This window comes from Mastigoproctus giganteus, chromosome 1 (genome assembly GCF_048544385.1).
Source record: "Mastigoproctus giganteus isolate SK-2022 chromosome 1, ASM4854438v1, whole genome shotgun sequence".
Classification (NCBI taxonomy): Eukaryota; Metazoa; Arthropoda; class Arachnida; order Uropygi; family Thelyphonidae; genus Mastigoproctus; species Mastigoproctus giganteus.
Window position 1 is genome coordinate 80344241 of NC_143575.1, and position 23448 is coordinate 80367688.

A 23448-nucleotide genomic window follows, 5' to 3' on the forward strand; every position below is an offset into this window, starting at 1 on the left:
AGACCGGGGTTCGAGCCCGTCACCACCAAATACGGACGATGCGGAAACGTCAGGGAATGACACTGCATATCCCGGAGCAATATGGCCTTAGTTGCTAATGCTCCCAAAACAAAAAACAACAAACAAGCTAACAATGAATGCCACATTAACATGGCATTCATTATTGGCATCAGCATATCACAAATATTGCTCCCTCTGCATCAAATAATCTAAGTTTTCTCTTTACTCTAAGCATTACTTTTCTTCTAAGCAGCTACTGATTCAAATCATACATCTGTCCTTACACAGAATATTGTTCATTATCTGAGGTGGTGTTGAAAACTTCTCTTTAACTCATAGACACCATCCAGAAGAGGTATTTGTGTTGATTCACCACTCGTCACTTGCAGACTTACTCCACTCCTAGTCATACAGAGGTTCAGTTTTCTGCTGCATGCCTTTACTGTAGGTATTTTCATGAGTACCATTCTTCTGATTAGTAACTATAATTCCACCTCTTTCTTTCATATCATTTCAGACACGTGCTTCAACTAGTTAACCTTCATTCATAGCTCACATCTGGTGAGTATGGACTTGGCACACCCAGGGTCCTGAGCTGGATATCACCATTCTTCTCTTTCTTGGTGATTTCCTTCTAATTTTGACTCTCTCTCTCTCTCAGGGTAACTCGAGAATTTTTTTTTTTTTTTTTGGCTGTTGCAGTATAAGCTTCGGCTTCCTTGCATCATATAGCTAATAATAATAACTCCAACCTTAGTGAACTAACTTTTTGTCATTTATCTTTTCTGCTTTTGCTTTTTGGAACAACTTTCCTTTATATGTATTTCTGGAAAATTGCAATTCACAGATTCAAATCCAGTGTCAGCAAGCATCTTCTGCCTTCTCAACTTTCAACCCTTGCATGGTATGAACTATAGGGTATACCTTTCATGTTTAGGATCACTATTAAAAAAGAAAAAAAAAGGATTATCTTTTGCAGGCTGCCATATCAAGTTTATTTGGGTTGTGGGTGAATATGGTTTAATCAGCTGCACCATTTTTATTTACCCATAATGCTCAGGGCCACCCAAATTTATTTCCATCTTTAACCAAAAATATGGACTTCATTTTACATGAGAATTCCTAATATTTTGAGGTCCACTCTGCATATCTTCTATTTGTAGTTCACCACCATCCTTTCACTTTGAATTTACAAATTTACAGCCTGCTATACTTCTGCAGTTTGCATATAATTTTAGATTTATAAGCAGTTAGCCTTTATTTACCTGAATGACAAGAATATGGTAATTGGTAAGTTTCATATTAGTGACAATGCTGTTTGTTATATTTTTTCTGGAGTTAAAGTAAAAAGAGTGAGTTGCTTAAAGACACTATGTGCATATTAAAACTTTTATATATTGATTTTTTTTGGAAATGTTAATTATAGAAAGCAGTTCTGTTAATTAATGATATTATTAAACTTTTTATGGATCATCATTATTTACCAAAAAAATAGCAGGTCATGTGATTACTTGATTAGTTGAATTATTGGCTTCCATTTAGTTATCAGTATCAGCTTAAACAGTGATTGACTCTATGCTTTTACAAATTTTAAAAATATTTTTAAAAGTATACAGTCAACCAATTTAAAGAACAATTAAAAGAAAATGTAAGTTTATTCAAATGAAATTTGTGAATTATTCTTTAAGAGAAATTTTTCAGTTTTGTATTCCTGTTCAGAAATAATTGTTGGAATGTATTGTATACAAGGGTCAGCCATAAATAATGTCTTTTGGCCATGAAAGTTTAAGGACAACAAATACAAAGTTGAAAATTATGTCATTTATTAAACAAGCACTGAGAAGCATGTACACATTATTCTGTATGTATGTATTTGTATATAAGTAAGTAAATATATATCCACCTTGTTTGTCAATACTGTACATTTTTGCCATTGTTCTTTCCAACTCATGTATACTGTGGCATAAGGATGGACCCTGCTGTTGAAGGCAGCTTCTCACTGTCTTTTTTCAGCTCCTCCTCATCACTCAAAAAGTGTTTTTGCACAAAAGTTTATTTTTATGCATATTATTTATTCATATGTCTAAATAGAAAAATATCATATGGAGCCAAGTCCAGGCTATATGCAGGATGAGTCAAAACTCTCCACCCTTAGTTTTGTAATTTTCTTATTAGGCAGTGAACTGACATTAATGGTGTAATGTGATTTGGTGTCTTGTTAGAGCCTTCCTTTTTTGTTTTATAATCCTGTTAAGCTTATCAAGTGTTTGGCACTATTTTTCTTTATTTATCGGCTGACCTTTCTCTAAAAAATCAACCAAAATTGGGCCTTCTCTGTTTCAAAACACTGTGGCCATCATTTTTGTGATGATCTGGCAATTTGAGGTTTTTTCTTCACTGGAGCTGATGTATATGTCCATAAGCTGGCATTTAGAGTAAGGGTTATAATAGAAGAGTCTCATCACCCTGTTATTAGGTTTAAAAAAAAAAAAAAAACTCCTTGAAAGTTATTGTACTCCTGCAATAGATCTTCACAGATCTCCTGCCTGGACGTCTCTTTTTAACAGCTTGGGTACCTATTTGCACCATATTTTCTTATTGTGTTTGAAATGGTTAATACACTTCTCTTTCAATCTATCTATGAATGTTGCTTATGCCAATAATGTCTTGTTTGTATAATTTCCTGAATTTTTAACCATTTCAGATTTTTCTTCTGACTTGAAAAGGAACTTTATCACCAAACTATTGGTTGGGAATGGACATCAGTTTGACTGTTTGTAACTTCAGATCTATATTAGATAAAACAAAATTTCATTTTAGTATGTTTGTCTTAATATCTGTAATAGCAATGTATAAAACTTCATGATGCTAATTCAATTACAAAAAAATTTGTCCCTCAGAGTCCATTACTTATGGATTGACCTTTGTGTTCTCTCCATTTCTTTCATAGTAATAGTTAAGAAAATTGCACTTTTTATTCCAAAAACAAATAGGAATGAAAAACAATAATATGTATATAATGTTGAAACATAAAGTTTATGAACAAAAAATACAGAATTTATAAACCTACTTTATAAATTCTGGTATGTTGTATCAACCATTTCTGGAATTTTGAAAATTTTGGATTTTAAAACCTATTATTGTATAGCTTAGTTTCACTTGTATAGATCTTAAACTGCTGTAGAAAGATTATCAGTGGTCACTGGCAATTTCATTCATTTTTAGCTTATTACTCACTTTGGGATATTTTCTTTATGACTATTTAAAGCCTTAAGTTTAAAAAATAAAATAAAGGAAAAACCAAAAGGAGTTGGTTGAATTTGTGTTGATAGACTTAACTGTATCAGTATTAATTAATACAATTGTGTAAATATGACCACGAGAAACTTTGTTATAACTTTCAGATACAGTTTCCCAGTGTCAACCACACTGTTATGAGTGGACAGATTGTTGATACTCAACAGTTAGTTGCTGTTATTCAAATTATACAGCCTATAAACTTTCAAAGTGAGCAGGGTTCTTTTTTTTTTTAATTTAAGGCCTAGAATATGATTCTAGAAAATGATTTTGTGGTCAGTATATTAGTTGCAGGAAAGTTTCTAAACGTGAGCAGTTTTTGGCATCTCATCTTTAAAAGAAAAAAACATCACTTTTTAAAGTTTATATATGATATATTGCCACTCAAATAATAATAGCCACCAATTGATTAGAAGCAACAAATGAGAGATATATTGCAGAGTTTGATTCACATTGGAAGAACATACTACTTGGAAAGCTTCAATAATTTCCTCGTGATTGTGTATGCTATGTACACCGATGAGCCAAAACATTATGACCACCTACCTAATATGATGTTGGTCCTCCACGTGCAGTCAAAGCAGCTTGTACTCGGTGAGGCATGGATGCTACAAGGTTTCTAAATGTGTCTTGTGGTATCTAGTACTAACACGTAACCAGCAGATCCTTTAATTCCTGTAAGGCCCGTGGTTGAGACGCCGCAGATCGGAGTTGCTGTTCCAACACAAACCACAGATGCTCGATGTCTGCGGAATTTGGAGGCCAGGGCAATATCTGGATGTCTTCCACATGTTCCATGAACCAGTCTCAAACAATCCGGGCAGAGTGGCATGGCATATTATCCTGCTGAAAGATGGCACCACCAGAGGGGAAGACCATTGCCATGAAAGGGTGTACCTGGTCAGCAATGGTGCTTAGGTTTTTTTTTTTTATTTATTTATTTACAAAAATACATAACACTGTCTATTTACAATCATTTGAACCTGTGTAAGAAACTCCAGCAGAAAGTGGACTTCTCTTACAAAATTATAAAACACAACAAAACTCTCAAGACTCAAGTAAAAGAAATGCATGTATGCACTCTCAATGACATTTATGTATTCATGTATGTATGTGGCCTGTTTGTAGCGGCATCAAGAACTGGGTCTATCTCCACAAATTGTCTCTATCTTGACTACAGAATCTGTGTAATCAGGGCCTGAAATGTGAGCAGCCAACACCTTAGCAACTGCTGCCTGATGCCATCCCAAGGCACGTGGAGCCAGACATAATCAACTATCTGCGCTTCAGTAGTGCCCTAAAATCCTGCATCCACTGGAGGTAGTGCAATACCAGTGAATTCCAGCAATCCCGTACTCAGGATGCCCAGTCCTGAGTACCAGCAGGAAATAAAATAAAAAAAATATATAATAATAATAAAAAAAATAATAAATATAATAATAAAAAAAAAAAAAAAACACCAATGGTTGACATCTCTGAACAACCTCAGAGATCAAAAGAATTCAAGTCCAGGATGACTGGTAGGTGACACACAGTGAACAGCTCAGCAAGAGCGTGTTGAATTATCCAGTGTGGTGAAGCATCTGCATTCTTCTGCTGAAGACGTCGTTGGTGAAGATTTGAAGGGCTTGAAAGTTAGTCTCATTTTCAATTAAGTCTTTAAGATTGACTTCTGAGATGTTCTGAACCTTATTTTTAAGTGTTGTCCGTTGTTCTTCGCAGTTGGGACAGGACAATAGGATGTGGTTCCAGGATTCTTCTTCCCCACAGGAGCAATGAGTATTTGTTGCCAGTCCGAATTGGAACAGTTTCGCTTTAAGGGTACCATGACCTGTTAGGATGTAGGATGTGCTCATGGATGGGTAGAACCAATTACAATGTGGCTTATTCATGGAAGAGGTCACCAGACTTTTTATCACCGGGATAAAAAGTCTGGTGACCTCTTCAGTGGCACTTTCATCCCATCTAACCTGCCAAAGGGAAAGGAGTTTATTCCATAGGTTTATTTTTTCCTGTTTGATATTTGTAGCAGGATTGCAGTCTATTCCAAGGAGTGAGGTTGGTAGGCCTTTTTTGTGTTTGTAGATGAAACATCTATAAGCTATATATAGGTCCAGGGGAAGGGCTCCAGATAGAACCTGCAGTGCATTAGTTGTTGTTCTTGTTACTTGGTGTTCGTGTTACCTGCAAGAAGCATAGTTCTTTGCATGGAAAGGAGTTTGGCCTAGATTTTACTGTTAGTGACCCTATGGAACCAGACCCCAGCAGCATAGGAGGCAATTGGCAAGAACACAGCTTTATAGTAGAGAGATAGGGTTCTTTTGGTGAGTCCCCAGTTCAAAAGGCAGATCCTGATGATGGCTGCAATGAAGGCTTTGGTTTTGTTTGCTAAACTGTTTACGTGTGGTTGGAAACTGAGCCTGTCATCCAATATTATGCCAAGGTGTTTAGTTTGTGCAACATATGGAATTTCCTTCCCGTGAATAAGCACTTTAGGGGGTCTGTGGTAATCCAACCTATTTTTGAAGATCATTAGCTTTGTTTTTGTTTGATATTTTTAATTTATTTGTGAGGGTCCAGTTTACCAGGTCATCCAGGACAATCTTTGCACGGTCCTCAAGGGTTCTCCTGGACCTTCCTGCAATGCAAATAACCAAGTCATCTGCATAAGCGAAATTGACGCAGTTTTTAAAGCCACTGGTCAAGTATGGAGTTTCAAAGGAGTGGTCCTAGCACTGACCCCTGTGGGCAACCTCTGTTTATAAATTTTTAATATGACAGATGTTGGGCAGTGACCTAAATTGATCTGTTTCTGAAGTAGGATCTTTTGACTTTGTAAAGATATTGATTGCAGTTTGCCAGTCTAAGGGACTTGAGGGAACTCTCCCACCAAAGGGTATCAAAGGCACCCTCAAAATTCACAAAGATGGACATCTCATAGACTGCTGTGGAATGTGTACAGTGTTTTACAAGGGCTGCTATGGCATCTCCCCCAGAGGATCCTTTCTTGAATACTGCGAGTTGGATGAAAGGTTTTGTGAGTTTAGGATAGTTTGGATTCTGGGACCAATCATTCTTTCAAACAGCTTTCCCAGGTTGGCTAACAGAGAGATTAGGCGATACGCTCTTGGGTCGGTATTAGGTTTTCCCGGTTTTTTAATAATTTTAAGCAGTGCCTGCTTCCAGAAATTGGGAAATATGCCTTCCAAGAGCCACTTGTAGAGATTTAACAAAATATTAGAGTAGAGCTCATGCAATCTGGTGATGACTGCATTTTCTACCAGATCAAGGCCTGGACACTTTTTAGGATTCAACTTGGCCAACGCAGCACCAAGTTCAACAGCAGTGAAAAGATCAACGGTCAGGGTACCTTTGTAAGTGGCATTGTCTGCTCGAATCTGAATTTGGTGCATATTGTCAAGATTGGGATCATCTTCGGGAAAGATGTGTTCAATGATTTTCTTAACTGTTGAGTTCCAGTCATATGTTTTCACTGTTTTGATATTGCATTGTGTTGTGTATATATTTGGGCAGATAATTTTGTTCCTACAGATCTTGTATATGACCCCCCAGGGGTCAGTGTTCCCTGCTTGGGAAACCAATTGTGTCCAAGACCTTAATTTGTTCTCTGTGATGGCTTTATGGTAGATTTTTTGCTTCTTCTTGTATTCTTGCTTGAGAGCATTAACTTCAGGATCAGGCCAGTGCCTGCGTCGTTGAAAGGCTCTCCGTGCCTCATGTGTTTGTTTTCTGAGATTGGTAAGTTCCTGTGTCCACCAAGGAGTATGAGGAGTGTGCACTTTCTTTTGCTTGGCAGCATATTCAGTGGCTGTGAAGAGGGATGACTGTACATAAAAAGCATATTCAGCTGCAGAGAGGTTGTTAAGGTTTGGAGCTGTCGCTTTGAAGTCAAGGTTCAGAGATTCTCTAAATTTAGCTCAATTAATGTTTCATATTGAGAATCTTCTAATGTCCTCCAGATTGTTGCCGTTGTTCTTTGGTGCTGCAGTTGTGATAGTGAAGGAGATGGCATGGTGGTTACTGTTAGAATGTCCCACTCTGCAATGTGATTCGAAACTGGGGGTGAGGTTAAAGTGAGGTCGATGTTGAACTCCCCATGCACGTTGGAGAAAATGCAGAGTTTACCACCTTCATTGTGTATTGTCCAGTTGTGGGCCAGAATGAAGTCGTCAAGGAGGGCACCATGAGAATCAGTTTGGTTATTGTGCCAAAGATGGGATTTGGCATTAGAATCTGTTGTTAAGACAAGGTTGGCATGTCCATTCTGCTGTGTAAGTCCTCAAGTAGGTTTAGGGCTTCTTGAATATCACCTGTTGGTGGGCAGTAGAGGGAAACAAGGTAGAAGGATAGTTCTTGGGTAGCAACATGAATACAGGAGTTCTGGGTACACAGGCTGGATCGATGTGGTAACAATCTGATTATTCAGGATGATAATAGTGGCCTTTGGATAAACTGCTATAGTGTAGAACATCCTGGATGCAATAGGATACCCCATGATTTTGAAAGAGTTTCCACCAGCTTCGGAGGTGCAATATGGCTCCTGCAGACAGATAATATTGTATTTCCTCTCCAGGGCAGCAACTCTGATCTCATCCGCCACCATTCTCCTCTAAAAATAATAGTTCTCCTGTGGCCAGGAGAATTATTATTTTTAGCGGTTTCTTTTAGTGAAAGTGTGGTATCTTTTGCTTTAGATGCGGATGGATCGTTAGTCTCATCAGACTCTTCAGAGGGGGGGGGGGGTCTCCAGTCTCGCATCATTGCAATCCGGGATTTCAGAGCTAGGTGGTTGCCAGTTTTGCCTCTCTGTTTCTTTTTCTCCTTTGTTTTAATTTGACTGATTTCTTTTTCCTTAACGCACTCTTCCCTTGGGTACCTGGAGAGGGTGGGGGAGGGGGGTCAATTCTTTCATTAACAGACATAATGGCTTTTGCAGGAGCTGCACTACTCTTCAGTGGTGTTTTCTGCGGAAGGGGAGGAAATTCTTCCAATTCATCCTCAGTAGAATCACTAGAGGCGGAGGAGCTGGGACTATCGCTTGAGCTCATGCTTACCATTTCACCCAGTGCTGTTTGTGCAAGTGAAAAGTTACTTAACACACACACACAAAATAAGTCAAATTACAACTTATTTTAGTTGGCTACACTTGTCACTGTTGAATGTAGTAAATCCGATTGTACGAGGCGTAGATAATTGCTAGGAGGCAGTAAATGATGCGTGTCGCCATGGTCACCTGACCGCAAGTACAAACCCATAGCACATTTTCCTGACCTGTAGCTGGAAGCGGTAGATAGCTCTGGTCACCCGTGAGTAGCAAAACAGCAAATTTTGCAATATGAGAAAACTATAAATAATAAATACCTGGATGTCCAAGTCACCACACAATGGATATCCTCTTGTTCAGCGTCAATTTAGGAATACAGCAACATCAAAATCGTCATATAAACATAAGCATAATTCTGTTAATTTAACTGATTAACCAGAGCTACAAAGACACACAGCCATACAACAGAAGAGCAGCGCCCTATTATTATGATGCTTAGGTAGGTGGTAGACATTAGAGTGCCCGGCACATGAATGACTGGACCCAGGGTATCTCAGCAGAACATTGCCCAAAGCATGACACTGCTGCCACTGGCTTGTTTTTGTCCTATGGTACATCCAGACGCCATCACTTCTCCAGGTAAGAGATGCACATGTACCCGGCTGTCCACATGGTACAACAGGAAACGTGATTCATCGGCCTAGACGACCTTCTTTCAATCACTCATGGTCCAGTTTCGATGCTTGCGTGCCCATTGTAGGCACTGTCACTGGTGAACCGTGGTTAGCATGGGCACTTGGAGCGGCCTACGTAGCCCCATTTTCAGCAGGGTTCAATGTACTGTGTGTTCTGACACATTACTCCCATCACCAGCATTCCAATTACTGGCAAGTTGTGCCACAGTCGCCCTTCTGTTGCCACGTACCATCCGGGAGAGCCTTCACTCACCTCAAGCATTGATGAGCCTTGGTCGTTCAACACCTTGTCGACGGTTCGTGGGTTTTCCCTCCTCTGACCACTTTTGGTAGGTACTAACCACGGCTGACCGTGAGCACTCCAGTCATCTGGCCATTACAATTTGGCCTTCGTCAAACTCACTTAAGTTCACTGCCTTTCCCATCTGAAGAACAAGAGTAACACTGATTAACGGAGCTAAGTATCAAGTGTTTTTTATACTGTGTCCCAACCCACAAACACGGCATAGTTCACCTGCAGTTGCTTCGATTTGCATAATGACTTGCTGGTCATAATGCTTTGGCTCATCGGTGTATACAGGGTGATTCACTACTAGTGCGACAAACTTGCAGGAGGTGTAGGGGGCACAAAGACAAATCGGAATCACATAGCATTGCAGGGTCTGAAATGCCTTCGTCATGCGGTAGAGGACGTTGAACGGGAGGTCGAGTGAACAGCGATCCCACTGGAAGTCAGCATTTGCGAACCAGTTCCCGAGGCAGTAGGATGGACGAGTATTCAAACGTTGAAGTGGCCGACATGCACCTCGCGTATGGAGCTGCGGACTGTAATGGGCGCGCCGCAATGCGCTTGTACCAGGAACGTTTCCCGCACAGGCGTGCTCCTCATCATATGATTTTCGCATGTGTGCACAGAAGGTTACGTGACACTGGTTGTTTCACGAGAGGTACCATGAATTGAGAGCGGATGACGAGGACACCAGACAATGAGGAGAATGTCCTACGTCTTGCAGAAGGCAATCCGTGTACGAGTACTCGAGCGATAGGCCAACGATTGGGTATTTCCCAATCCACTGTATGGAGGATACTGTCAACAAACCAAATGAGTTCATACCATCTGCAACGTGTCCAATCATTCGAGCCTGCGGATTATCCACTCCGGAGGACTTTTGCTACTTGGTTTCTTCAACAGAAACGGTTTGCAAATGCTGACTTCCAGCGGGATCGCTGTTCACGCGACCTCCCGTTCAACGTCCTCTACCGCATGACAAAGGCATTTCAGACCCTGCAATGCTATGTGATTCCGATTCATCTTTGTGCCCCCCTACACCTCCTGCAAGTTTGTCGCACTGGTAGTGAATCACCCTGTATATATACACAATCATGAGGAAATTAGCACCGCATTTTTGAGAATTTCTGATTTATGTGGTTGGTTTTATTGAACTGCATTTCTGAACTTCAAGTACGAAACAGTACTGTGTAAAGATTGTATATAACTCCCTGGTTGCTAATAAATTGTCATCTATCTAACAATAATTTATTTACTTAACTTATTTAGTAGACATCTTTTCCACTTTGTTTTTTTCACAGATGTTCACTTTTAGTCCCAAAGAGTTTTCAGCTAAAGAAGAAATGTGCTAGGAAATTCTCAGTGATATTCAAGATCACTAACATTTGGATAGTTAAAGAACCACGTAGCAGAATCATTGCTGAAGTAGATAAACAACTAATTATGCATAGCCTATTTCACTGAAAAGGCAATATTCATAAATTTGTAATTATCTTATTCTTTTAGATGAATCAGGCCATTATCATTTTGAAAGCCCACCTTTAAAACGAGTTCGCCTGCCAGTTACTCAAGAGCATTCTAGACCATCATTATCATCTGTAGTTTCTCCTCTAAAATCTCTTTTAGAGTCACCTCAAGTTGTTCACGTGGTAGGTACATAATTATCAATGAAATTCATAGCAGACTAGAAATATGCTTATAAGGACATGTCTGCCTTGCACTTATTTAGTTTTATTTTTATATTTTATTTATTTTATTTCAGTTTTTTTGTTGTGCCAGTTATGATTTGGGTTCTTTCAGACTTGAAATTGCATATTGCAATTAGCTTACATCCAAATCTGCAGTTTCATTTCCTGTCTACATTAAAGCATGCAACAATTGTAATGCAATCATTAATCAATCCAAACTTGATTTTGAACAGGCTAAGAGTAGAAAACATGCTTCCCCTCCACACAATACTTGAGCATTATGGCCTCTTGCCAAGGCTATTGGCTGAAACTGTTGTTCATCTATACTCTCACTTCTGTTAAAACCTGATGGTTCTATTGTCTTCTCAGCTAAAGACAAAGCCAGCCAACTTACTTGTACTAACATCCTACTTTTCTTCTATCTTCTAGTCATGATGTAAACCATCAAGGTCATCAATACAACTATCATTCTATGTAAATCTATTCAATGCCTCTTGTGGTCTTCAATTAAAAGGATGTCAGAAGAATTTTGAAAAGCCTGATGCCAAGAAAGCTCCACGTCCTGATGACATTTCTCCACTTGTTCTCAAAACCTGTGCTCTTGAACTTGCTCAAGAGCACAGGTTTTGAGAACTGTTTTGCTCCTGTTTTGTGTTGCCTTTTCACACTCTCTAAATTATCTTGAAACCTTCCATATGATCAGTGATGACCAGTATGGATTTCATCAGTGTCTTCTACTGGTGATATATTGGTTTATGTTACACATAGATGAAGAGATTTAAAGGAAAAGTTTGGTGAAACTTAAGCAGTCACTCTTAACATTTTTAAGCTTTTGTTCATGTTTAGCGTAAAAGCCTTCTAAACAAGCCATCTTATGGATTGCTGAATGTTTTTTGAAGTTCATTTTTAGTTTTCTCTTTGACCACTCAGGTGATGGTAGATTGCTCTCTGTCTTATAACTTCTCCACCAATGCTGATGTTCCCCAAAGTTCTATCTTCTACTCTTTTCTGCTTGTGTATTAATAACCTTCTTCCATTTACTGGGAATCCTATCCATTGTTTTGCTGATAGTGCATTATATTCCACCTTCCAGTTTGAAAAATCTTGCCCTTCACAAACAGCCTCATCTTCTCAAATATTCACCAATTCCTTAAATGCTGATTTCCAGGTAATACTCTGTTGGGCAGAGATAATTTAGTTCAATCCTTTTAAAACTCAGTCGTATTTTATTTCTCACAAAAAGGGGTCTATTGTTCCTACACATCTTTAAATGATACTCATATTTCTAGATAAGATCATATATATTTCTACACTAATGTATTTGGCATTATCCTGACTTCTGATCTCTCTTGGTATAAGCACATCACAAATATGGCTTCCTCTGCACTTAAAAAAAGGAGGTTTTCCCCTTTTGCTCTTGTCATTACTTTTTTCTGAACAACTATTCACTCTGTACAAATCTGAAATACAGCAGGTCATTGTTATAACGCAGTTTGCTCTACACTGATTTGCTATAATGCTGTTCTAATATTATAACCCATATCTCACTCTAACTGTCACTACTCACTATAACACTCTTTTACCAGCATACAGATTAAATTTTTGGCATATTTAATGAAAATGTTTCATCTGACATAGTTGATAGCTTGAAAATGAATAGCAAAACAATATTAAAAAGTTTCCCACACTAATTTAATTGTAGTACGGTGACTTGTTATGTAGTTCAAAGATCAACATTTAAAAAAATTATCAAGTATATTGCTTATAATATTTGCATTATATGCATTTATCCGAAGTCTAGTCATCACTCATTACAGTGGCGCACTATGGTCATAGATGCTGATGCCCCCAATAAATCCCCAATCAACCAACCACTCAGTACAGTGTTAGGTAACAGACAGTTTACTCAAACGTTGTATAATAATTAATGCATTTTCGAAGATGAATAATGGCGGATAAGAATTAAAAAGCAATAACGTCTGGATGCGGTATGAAGCCTACTAAGGTAAGAAAAGGACTGAATTTGAAAATTAAATTATACGTTTTGAAGCGAATTGATTCAGTTCAACGACAAGTAGATGTGTGCAATCATTTAGGACTGGCAGATTCAACTGTAAGAACAATTATAAAAAATAAAGAATTAATTTTAGCAGTGGGAAATATGGCTGTTCCACTGAAAAAACTAAATTGGTTAGGGCTAGGCCAGCTATTATGATCAAAAACATCATAATAGCCATCATCATTAGCCAGCTATTATGATGAATCATGTCTGGTATAGCCTTGGCACTGTCAGTACAATTCTTCCAGTCAAGTTCGTGAGCACAAAAAAAAAAAAGCTGTCAGTTTTTTTCAAAAAAATCAGCTCCTGTTGCAGTGGTTTTCAAATCATCTTGGGTTTTAATAGGCCTACGACTATAAAATATACCTTAAATTACTCCCCTGGATATAAGGAACTTTATAATAACAGCAAAATGACTGGCAAAGACCAAAACTCAATGGAAAAAACTAAAAAATCAAAAAATATTGATTGCAATCCTGACTTGAAGGACCTGCCTGATTGTGGGATACAGATGCTAAACAATGAAGAAATTACAAACGAAGATTTAGAATCTTGCCACCTTAGTGTAAAAAGGGCTAGAAAAGGCAAAAACCAGGTAGAAAATACAGATCAAAAGGAGAATGATAATTTAGAGCCACAGGTAACAAAAACAGAGGAGGAGAGGAAATTTCAGCTTATGTTGTTTGTTATTAGGAGCATTAACAACCAAGGCCATATTGCTCCGGGATATGTGGTGGTCATTCCCTGACCTTTCCGCATCCTCCGTATTTGGTGGTCACGGGCTCGAACCCCGGTCTAATCAAGAAGCATGTGCTATGCACTGCTGCTCCTGCCCACCCGGCTACGGAGGTCCCATTTCAGCTTATAAATCAAATAGAGGATCCCATAAGACAAATTAAAGAAATGAAACTGTTCCTAGAAGAGTTTCTTTATAAACAGACAAATAGGATTACATCTGCAACAAGATTGCAGATAGTGAACTGCTAGTCTGTTTTGGAATATAGAGTGGTTGAACTTAATACAGAAAACAATGTATTGAAAACAAAAGAGAAACAGTGACTGAAGAGAAGAATAATTATAAAGAAATAAATACTTTGACTTATGCCCAAGTAGTAAGGGCCACCAAAGCAGATTCATCACAAACTAAACAAATCAACAATAAGAATAAGGAAATACCAAAGGTAAAAGAAACAAACATAATAATTATAAAGGCTAAACCTGACAGGGATACTGTCGTAACAAAATTAAAACCTCATTTGAAAGAAATAAAAGTGAACATGAGAAAAATAAAAGATAATGGAGTTTTAATTGAAGTAACAAATAAAGAGGATGTTAAAAAGATTGAAACCAACCCAGAGGTAGTGAAATTGGGACTGCAAATAGAAAAGCCAAGGGGCAGGAACCCCAACATCATTATATTTGACATCCCTGAGACAACTCTGGAAAGAGATCTTATGTTGGATTTCTACAACAAAAATTTTATCAATATAATGGAACTGGATGAGTTTGCCAAGTAATTTCTTCTAAAAAGAAGGACAAAAAACAAAAGAAATGAGCAATTCAATATCATTGTGGAAGTGTCACCCAGAATTTGGAAAAACCTACAAGTACAGCAAAGAGTCTGTGCTGGCTGGACCAGCCATAAATTCAGGGAATTCTTTCCTGTACAGAAGTGCTTTAATTGTCATAAATATGGTCATACTGCCAGAGACTGCAGTCAAAATTCCCCTGTCTGTACCTGGAAGTAGCCAAAAGTGGCTTGTATTATAGACTTAAAAAGGGCATACCCACAGATTTTCTGGGGATAGCTCTTATTCACAGCCAACACCATCATGGCTGAAAGAAAAAGAATAGCCACAAACTCCATGAGCTATGGCAAACAAAATGGGAGCAGTAAACCAGAGGTCTAGGTACCAAAAGGTTTCTGCCAGGGGTGGCAATGGTCAGCCCAAAGCCGCCTAATTGATATGCCCCTGGACTTTTTACAACATTCATATTAACAGGTCACGGCTTCCTAAAGGCAAAATTAACCTCCTTAGAGCTGACTAATGACCCAAATTGCACCTGTGGTGAGAGTGAAGACTGGGCACACATTCTATATGAATGTATAATTTATGACATTCCCAGAACACAGCTAATAGCACAGATTTGGTCCCCTTCCAAGGGGTGAAGAACATCTATTCATTGTAAAAGAGGAAAATTATAAAGCCTTTACAACCTTCATGCAGAAAGTATTCGAAATGCGCAGAACTATCCAAAGAATGGCAATTCAGCCTCCCAGCAATTATATAATAATCAATAGTTAAAATGGCCCACGTCTCCCACCACACCCAGATGATGACCTAATAACTGTCAGGACGGCAGTATGCTGCACCCTGACATGACAAAACCGGATTGACCCCCCCCCCCCCCCAGGACTACCTTGCCATGAGAAGAACCTGGGGCGCCACACCAAATAAGTAACCGTGTGGGGGTGGGAGATGTACAGGTAGCCGGCGCATTATAGCCTTAGATGCTAATGCGCCATAAAACTCTAAAACAAACGTACAGGTAGCCAGGGAAGCAGATTAGCTGAAAAATATCAGTAAGCTGGTAGCAAGGGGATGCAATGTAGAATGAAAGATAGAATGAATAGGCTGGTCACTGAGTGAAAGAGTGAATTAGGAAATATGGTAAAAGGGAATAAATGTCAGTTTTGGTGAAGGAAAGACAGAGCCAGCACGAGGGAAATAGAGTAAATGAGTGGAAGAGCAAATGCAATTGGCTGAAAGAATACAAAGTTAATAACTTACACTACATACTAACAAACATTTACTAACAACACAAACACTATCACTGCATTCTCCCCTGGCCTGCAAAAAACTTCCTGCTAGGCCTGCACAGAACTGAAGAATAATGGTAAGTTGAGGTGCCCAGAGAGTGTAGTGCAGAAAGCAAGAGTCGAAAAAATGAAACGAAAGCCAGAAGGATGAATGAGAGTGTAAGTGTGTGAGAAAAAGAACACAAACCATAAACATTACAGTTAAGTTCACACTAACCCTAGTTTTAATCTTTTATATTCTTTCTTATTTAGCTTAATTATTAAGCATTGCAGTTGTGCCCCTGTATCTGCTGATTCAGTTACCTGTGGTTGACCACAGAAAAAAAACTTGACACATACTACTCGCTTGCCCAATACGATGCTTCCCTTTATGTTTTACGATGTTGATTTTAAATCGAATAGCTTTCCTTTGTCGTGTATGGTTTGGTCACCAATGTTATAATGGTTCTTTAGAGATTTAACGGATGCACCGTTTTCAAACTTTTGAATAATTTCAAGTTTTTATTTAATTTGAATGCACAACTCTTGCATTTGCCCATCATTTTTGCGATTTCTAAACAAAAAAAAGTTACTATAAAAAAAAAAAATTCTGAGATTCTTGACTTAAATAACGAAACAATATTTGTCCTTTTGTGGTGCGATGGAACCCAACAATCGACACAACGCACTAAAACAAACTAAACATTTGGTCTCTTTCCCCCCATTTTTTTGTTTTAAGCGGTTCGTGTGAAGACAGCGGGGGTTGCAAGATAATAGTTACACTATCTCCCAATGACGACTTATAACACCGGTTCTTGTCGCTTATTTACAACTTTGAAAATATCTGTTTATACCTATTCTAGTTATTACTTGAATTTTATGACTTCTGGTTGATTTTTTTTTATTTATTTTTTTTTTATTTGGAGTCTTGAAGTGTCCCGGTTAATCCAATCCCAGTAAATCAAGAGTCTGCTGTACTTTATTATTACTGTATTTAATGTTGGTACTGTCTTACTGTGTGCTTAATCTGTCAATTAAACTTTATTATACATATGTATGTACAAGAAAATCACATTTTGTATGGGGTCAGCAGGTGTTCGCTTATATCTGTGGTTTCAGCCATCCGTGGTAGGGCTTGGAACGTATCCCCTACGGACACGGGGGGGAGGGTGTCTTACTGTAGTATTTAAATTACATTACACACCATTGCATCCCTCCCTGGTGTGGGAGAAAGAGATGAATGAGTAAAAAAATAATAATAAAAAATATATATACAGTCGAACTTCCCTATAACGAATTCGATAAATCCAGCGAAAAAATTCGTTTAGAGAAATTTCGTTATACAGAGAATATCTTTTTTATTAGAAATTGTTATCTAATTAGAAATTGAAAACAAATTACATTTATTTTTAATGTATTTTATTTCAAAAATATTTATTTAAATTATGTTTATACAATTTTCGCCGGTAAGTATCACAAATTTAAAAAAATCTGTAATTTTCATTTGCACAGTACAATTAAAAAATGTCTGATTCTCAAAGAAAACCTCACATTTGTGCAGGGCATTAAAAACATTATCAGAAATATTTTTTCACAGAACTGTAGATCCATACGAACCATTTTAAAAGCGTGAATCATTTCTTCGCGAGTTGGCTTTTCTACGGGTTGTTCTGATGCGTTTTCAGCGTCATCGTTAATTTCTTCGTGATCATGGTTGCGTCTAACACTGTTCAGCAGTATTTCATCCTCATTTGGATATTCTGTTGTAGTCAGATCTTGATCTACATAAACATAACTATCCAGTGTTATTTCATTTTCGATGTTTCTGGACGATTCTAATAATGTCCAAAAGTTTTTCAGTTGTGAAAAGGGCAGTTCATCTTTTTGTCCAGTTGTTGTTCAACTTCTGTATTCAATGCAAATCCTTCTTTCGAAAAACAATTTTGAATAGTGTATTAAGTGACATCGTTTGCCCAAACTTTTGCCAGTTAAGAGATGCAATCTCTAAGGTTAATTGTAACGTCCAAGTTTCTATTTTCTGATAATGAATTGACAATCTTCATTATTATTCTCTTTCGATAATGAAATTTAAAATTTTTAATAATGCCTTGGTCCATTGGCTGGAGTTTTGACGCTTTTTAGATTTTGGTGGTAAAAATAACTTCACACTTTTAAGTTTGGCAAAAATACTGGCAGGATGTGCCGGACAGTTGTCAGTTACCAACATGATTTTCCTTTTTTCTTTTGTTGTACGCTTGTCTAGTTTCAATATCCATTCTTTAAAAATATCACTTGTCATCCATGCTTTTTTATTAAAGGTATAGTCAACTTCCAAATATTTTGTGCCTCTAAAGCATCTTGGGTTTTTCGATTTTCCGATGACTAAAAGTCTTAATTTTTAACTTCCTGTCATATTTGCTTCAACTAGGACAGTGGTTCTTTCTTTGCTTTGTTTTCTGCCAAAATATTTATCATCCTTAAAAGCAAGTGTTCTATTTGGTAAACATTTAAAGAATAAACCATTTCGTCAGCATTAAAAACATCCTTAGGTTCATATTCTTCCAAAATCTTCTTTAAAGTATTGTTCCTCCAATGTTGCAGTCTTCTTCACTTATATTAACACTTTCTCCACAAATAACCTTTTCCACAATTCTGTGGCGCTTCTTAAATTTATCTAGCCACCCAGTGCTCTTATTATATTCTGTATGTCCAAGGGACTGTGCAAATTTCAGAGCTTGTTGCTTAATTATTGGACCCAATATTGGCATATTCTTTTCACGTATCATTTGCACCCATTTTAGAACAGCTTTCTCAACATCTTCGTATATACACAACTTAATTTGCTTCTTGTCTGCTTCTCCTTCAGTTGCATTTAAAATTGATTCTTGATTTTTTAAAATTGTAGATAAACTGCTTGCAGGTATGCCATATTTCTCTGCAACATCTTTTTTCTGAATTTTTTATTGAACCCTGGTCAATATCATGAAGAACCTTTACTTTATCATTAATACTTGAACACTTTCTCTTCGACATTGTTTCCGCAACTGTAAAAGTTACTCGACTGCAGCTCTTGCTGATACATACACCGCAAACTTCGCTGCGCTGCCCATTTACTGTAGTGAATTGTTAGTACCACCTACTCAATGATGTTTGCTTGCCAATTCAACAGTATCACACGACCTTTCCTATCAATCACTTTGAAGAAATATACGTCTTTTAATCTGCTTTCATTCATATACACATGAAAGAAAATTTATGGTTAATGTATGCTGTATGTTACTTTTAAGAAAAAAAAATACAAGAGCATATAGCCTATGTGATTGATGACAAATTGTTCTAAAAGAACAAAATTAAAATAAAAATAAAAAAATTCCCATAAACTGTCTAGTGGGAGTCCAGTTAGATCAGAACGGACATATCATATAATGATTGACAGGAAGGTCACATGGTACGTTTGAGGTGAGAAGCGAATGTCACTCAGTAGGCATTACTAAAAACTGACTATGGTAGCATTCTATGTATTGCCACCGCAGCACGCTAAAGGCTTACCGCAGCGAATTTCGTTTTCCCCTGAGCCAACATCAATTTGCAAATCTACCCTATTTATTGTAAAGTTTATGACCACTTTTAAGAAAACCCATTTGGTTTTATTACCGTAACAAAAATGAAACAAATACCCTCCTACAGGCGTTAATGGCCACAAGTGTTCAATAAAAGGATGATTAATTCCAGATGCTAATGCGCAATTTCGGAGGGAAGGAGGCCGTATATTTGAGCGGCTGTTTAGCACTAAATGCTTGAAAATCTTCAAAAATGCTTTTACTATTTTTTTTTTTTTTTAAATTTCGTTATAGAGAGACTTCGCTAACACTTCGCTATATGGGATTAATTTTACATGTAATTTCGTTTCAAGGTGCAATGTTTTGCGAAAAAGTTCGTAATAGAGAAGTTCCACTGTATATATACCCTAACAAAAAAAAAATTTAAAAAAAAAAAAAAAATATATATATATATTTTAAACTATATTAAAAAAAAAGTATAAAAATAGAATGCAAGTAGAGTGAAAATGTGGATTATGAATGAAGTAAACGTGTCTCTTCCACCCCCCCCCCTCGCCTGGTGGGTTCCCCACTGCCAGCTAACATATCCCACCCCCAGAGGGGGGATGGGCAGTTTGACCTTCCTACTGGATTTGACTTGACATGTACTTGACAACCAGCACCGATGAAGACATACTGCAGCTTTTCTGCCAACACGCCATTTGGCAATCTGAACTGGGCATTCTAACCTGGTTCCTTTTAAAACCCCATCCCTGGGGAGGGAGGAGATGGGTCTCTGTCTCTTCCCCTCCCTGCCTCCCCCGTACTTCCCTTGGTGGGGCTTGTCCCCACTGACCTCTTTCAGGATGCCTACTCTATTGTACCCATCCTTCTACCTGTCCCCCCCCAACTCTAACTAAACGACCGAGTACACCCCTAAGAATGCCGCCAAATTCAAATCAGCGTCAAAAATTTCAACTGCTTTCTCGTAAACCCCTTTTGGCCTTTCCAAATTCTAGTGTTCACCCCCCCTCCTTTTTTATATAGGTCTTTCCACTGAAATCGTTGGAAATTAGGTGGTGGAGCCTGCCAGAGTACTTAAATAATCTACTGGGTGCCTGACCTGCCTCCTCGTGGCAAAGTGTGGGCAACGGTGGGTCCCAATAGGCATTCTAACCCGGTTCTAACTTTTTAAATCTCTGGCCTCCATAGAGTTTTGTGTCACTTACAAAGAATACAACGTGGAGATGGGGAAAACTCCCAGTGCCATCAGACAACTAACACACTTTACAGCACAGCTAGGCTACCGACGTCAGTGCTCTCATTGAGTTGCAAGATAAAATAAGGTGACAACTTAAGTCTATGAATGAGTTCATTGAGAAGATCAGCTGAGCAAAGCAAAATTCAGAGGAAAATACTAGGATTAAGAATATTCTAGACTTGTTCATTATTTATGAATCAGGTGATATCATAGGGCTCATAGTACACGAACCATTGGCGGAACCAACTTAAGTCTATGAATGAGTTCATTGAGAAGATCAGCTGAGCAAAGCAAAATTCAGAGGAAAATACTAGGATTAAGAATATTCTAGACTTGTTCATTATTTATGAATCAGGTGATATCATAGGGCTCATAGTACACGAACCATTGGCGGGAAATAATCACGTAATTGTTAGCTGGAAGATGAAGAAGGATGTTGCAGTTGTACATGAATTTTAATTTCAGGAAAGGAGACTATTACAGTTTAAAATGCTACATGCATCTTTCTATTGGGCAGATGACAGAGGGAGAGTGAAAACAATAGAATTATGGAACATCTTGAAAGCATCTTTAAAGTCATATATGCCATGAATGCACATCTCTCTATTCATTAAAAAAAGGTTTCCTCCTAGTGATATTTATTCGAGCTAATGGGAGAAGAGGGCAAGGCAATTATGCCACTACAAATGCAATTAATTATTGACACCTGTCTCTGTAACATTCACTCGTGCTTCCCTGTCTAACATTTGATGTTCCAGTGTAACGTTTTTTGTATATTAATGAATATTGTATATGGTATTTGTAAATAGTTTGGCACTTTGTAAATATTTTAAATATTTGTATAGTTTGGCACTTTGTAAATATTTTAAATGTTTGTATAGTTTGTAAATATTTCAGTATTTTAGTCCTCTTTCGGATGCATTATGGAACCCGAAGCAAAAGGCCTTTCGCTAAGTGACCTATGTAAACACAGGCAAATAATTACATAGTGATATTTATTCGACCTTGAGAATGGTGAGTGCTACAAATGCACAGGTAAATAATTACACAGGTCATTTCCTGATTTGATATCGATCAGTGCGTATTGACAGGTTGTATTTTACGTAGAAAAGATTTGACTTACTCTGTATACTTCTACATTTTATGTAGAAAAGCATGCGCAAGGGTGGGCGAGCAAAGCGAGCAGGAGGCAAATCCCTCTAATATACCATCAAGAAAATATATCATGACAGGGATGCAGAGATGGATGGATACTGAGCTGGTAAGACTAATAGAACAGAAAAAGTTGGTATAGGAAAGTTATAGAAGTACTCAAGCCCACAACAGCTACAAGTTGATCTACAATAGTACCACAGATTAGAAAGGAATGCTGAGTACATGAAAGCATTTTCTAAGGGAAGAAAGGACAAGGAATTTTTCACGTATGCAAATACAAAAAAGTAAACAAATCAGAATAGGCTCTTGTGTATTGAGTGTTGGAAAAGTATTACATAATGCAGCTGATGAATTGAATGGTACTTTTTATTGGTCCTTATTGATGAAAACCCTTCTTGGCGAGTAAAGGCTGTGTGAGTGAAATATATGATATATATGAAATTAATGATTTTGAAATTATAGATTTTTTTTTTTTTTTCTTGAAAAACTTTCAAGAATAAAGGCAAGTAAGGCTTCTAGAGTTGATGGCATATATCCACTTTGAAGGAACAGCTACAGAATGTATTGAACTATGAAGGTTGATTATGAGGGTGTCATTTGACTTGAGAAAGATTCCTTTAGACTGGAGAAGTGACTACGTTATCTCCAATATGTAAAGGCAGCTATAGAGCAAAGTTTTTTTTTTTTTTTTTTTTTAGGAGCATTAGCAACTAAGGCCATATTGCTCCGAGGATATGCGGTGGTCATTCCTCTGACCTTTCCGCATCCTCTGTATTTGGTGGTCATGGGCTCGAACCCCGGTCTAATCAAGAAGCGTGTGCTATGCACTGCCGCTCCTGCCCACCTGGCTACGGAGGCACACATAGAGCAAAGTGTGTAGCCCACAGACTTGTCAGTCTTACTACAATAGTTTGGAAAATCTTGGAGGCAATGATTAAGAATGCAATCCCGGGAAATTTAGATAGACATGACATTCTGAAGAACACACAATGTGGCTGTAAGGGAAAGTCATGTTTAATTAGCTTGGTTAATTATTTTGACAGAGCTACTGATGAGCTGGGCATAGGAAATAATTTCAACATAGTTTATTTGGATTTTAGAAAGATATGTGACTCAGTCCCTCATAAGAGGTTATTGTATAAGCTGAAAGGGTGGGGATCACAGGAGAGATTGCAGGATCACTACAGGGCATGGGACAGAGAGTTGTGATTAATAGATATTCTTCTGATTGATGCAATGTCAGAAGTGGGGTTACTCAGGGCTCAGTTCTTGGACAACTGTTATTTCAGATTTTCATACACGATATTGATGAGGAGATACAAGGTGTGATATCGAAATTTGCAGATCATGTAAAGATTGGGAGAGTGGTTAATGATCAGTGTCAAATGGAACTCCTTCAGGATGACTTGAACAAGCTTCAAGCATGGTCAGAAAGGTGGCAGTTATGTTTTAACTGCCACCTTTCTGACAGTTATGTTTTAATGCAAAAAAATGCAGGGTTTTACACTTGGGGGGAAGGGCAACCCCAAAATAACTTATATGCTTGTCAGGATTGAATTAAAAACATTAGAGGAAGAAAGGGATCTGGGAGTTATGATGC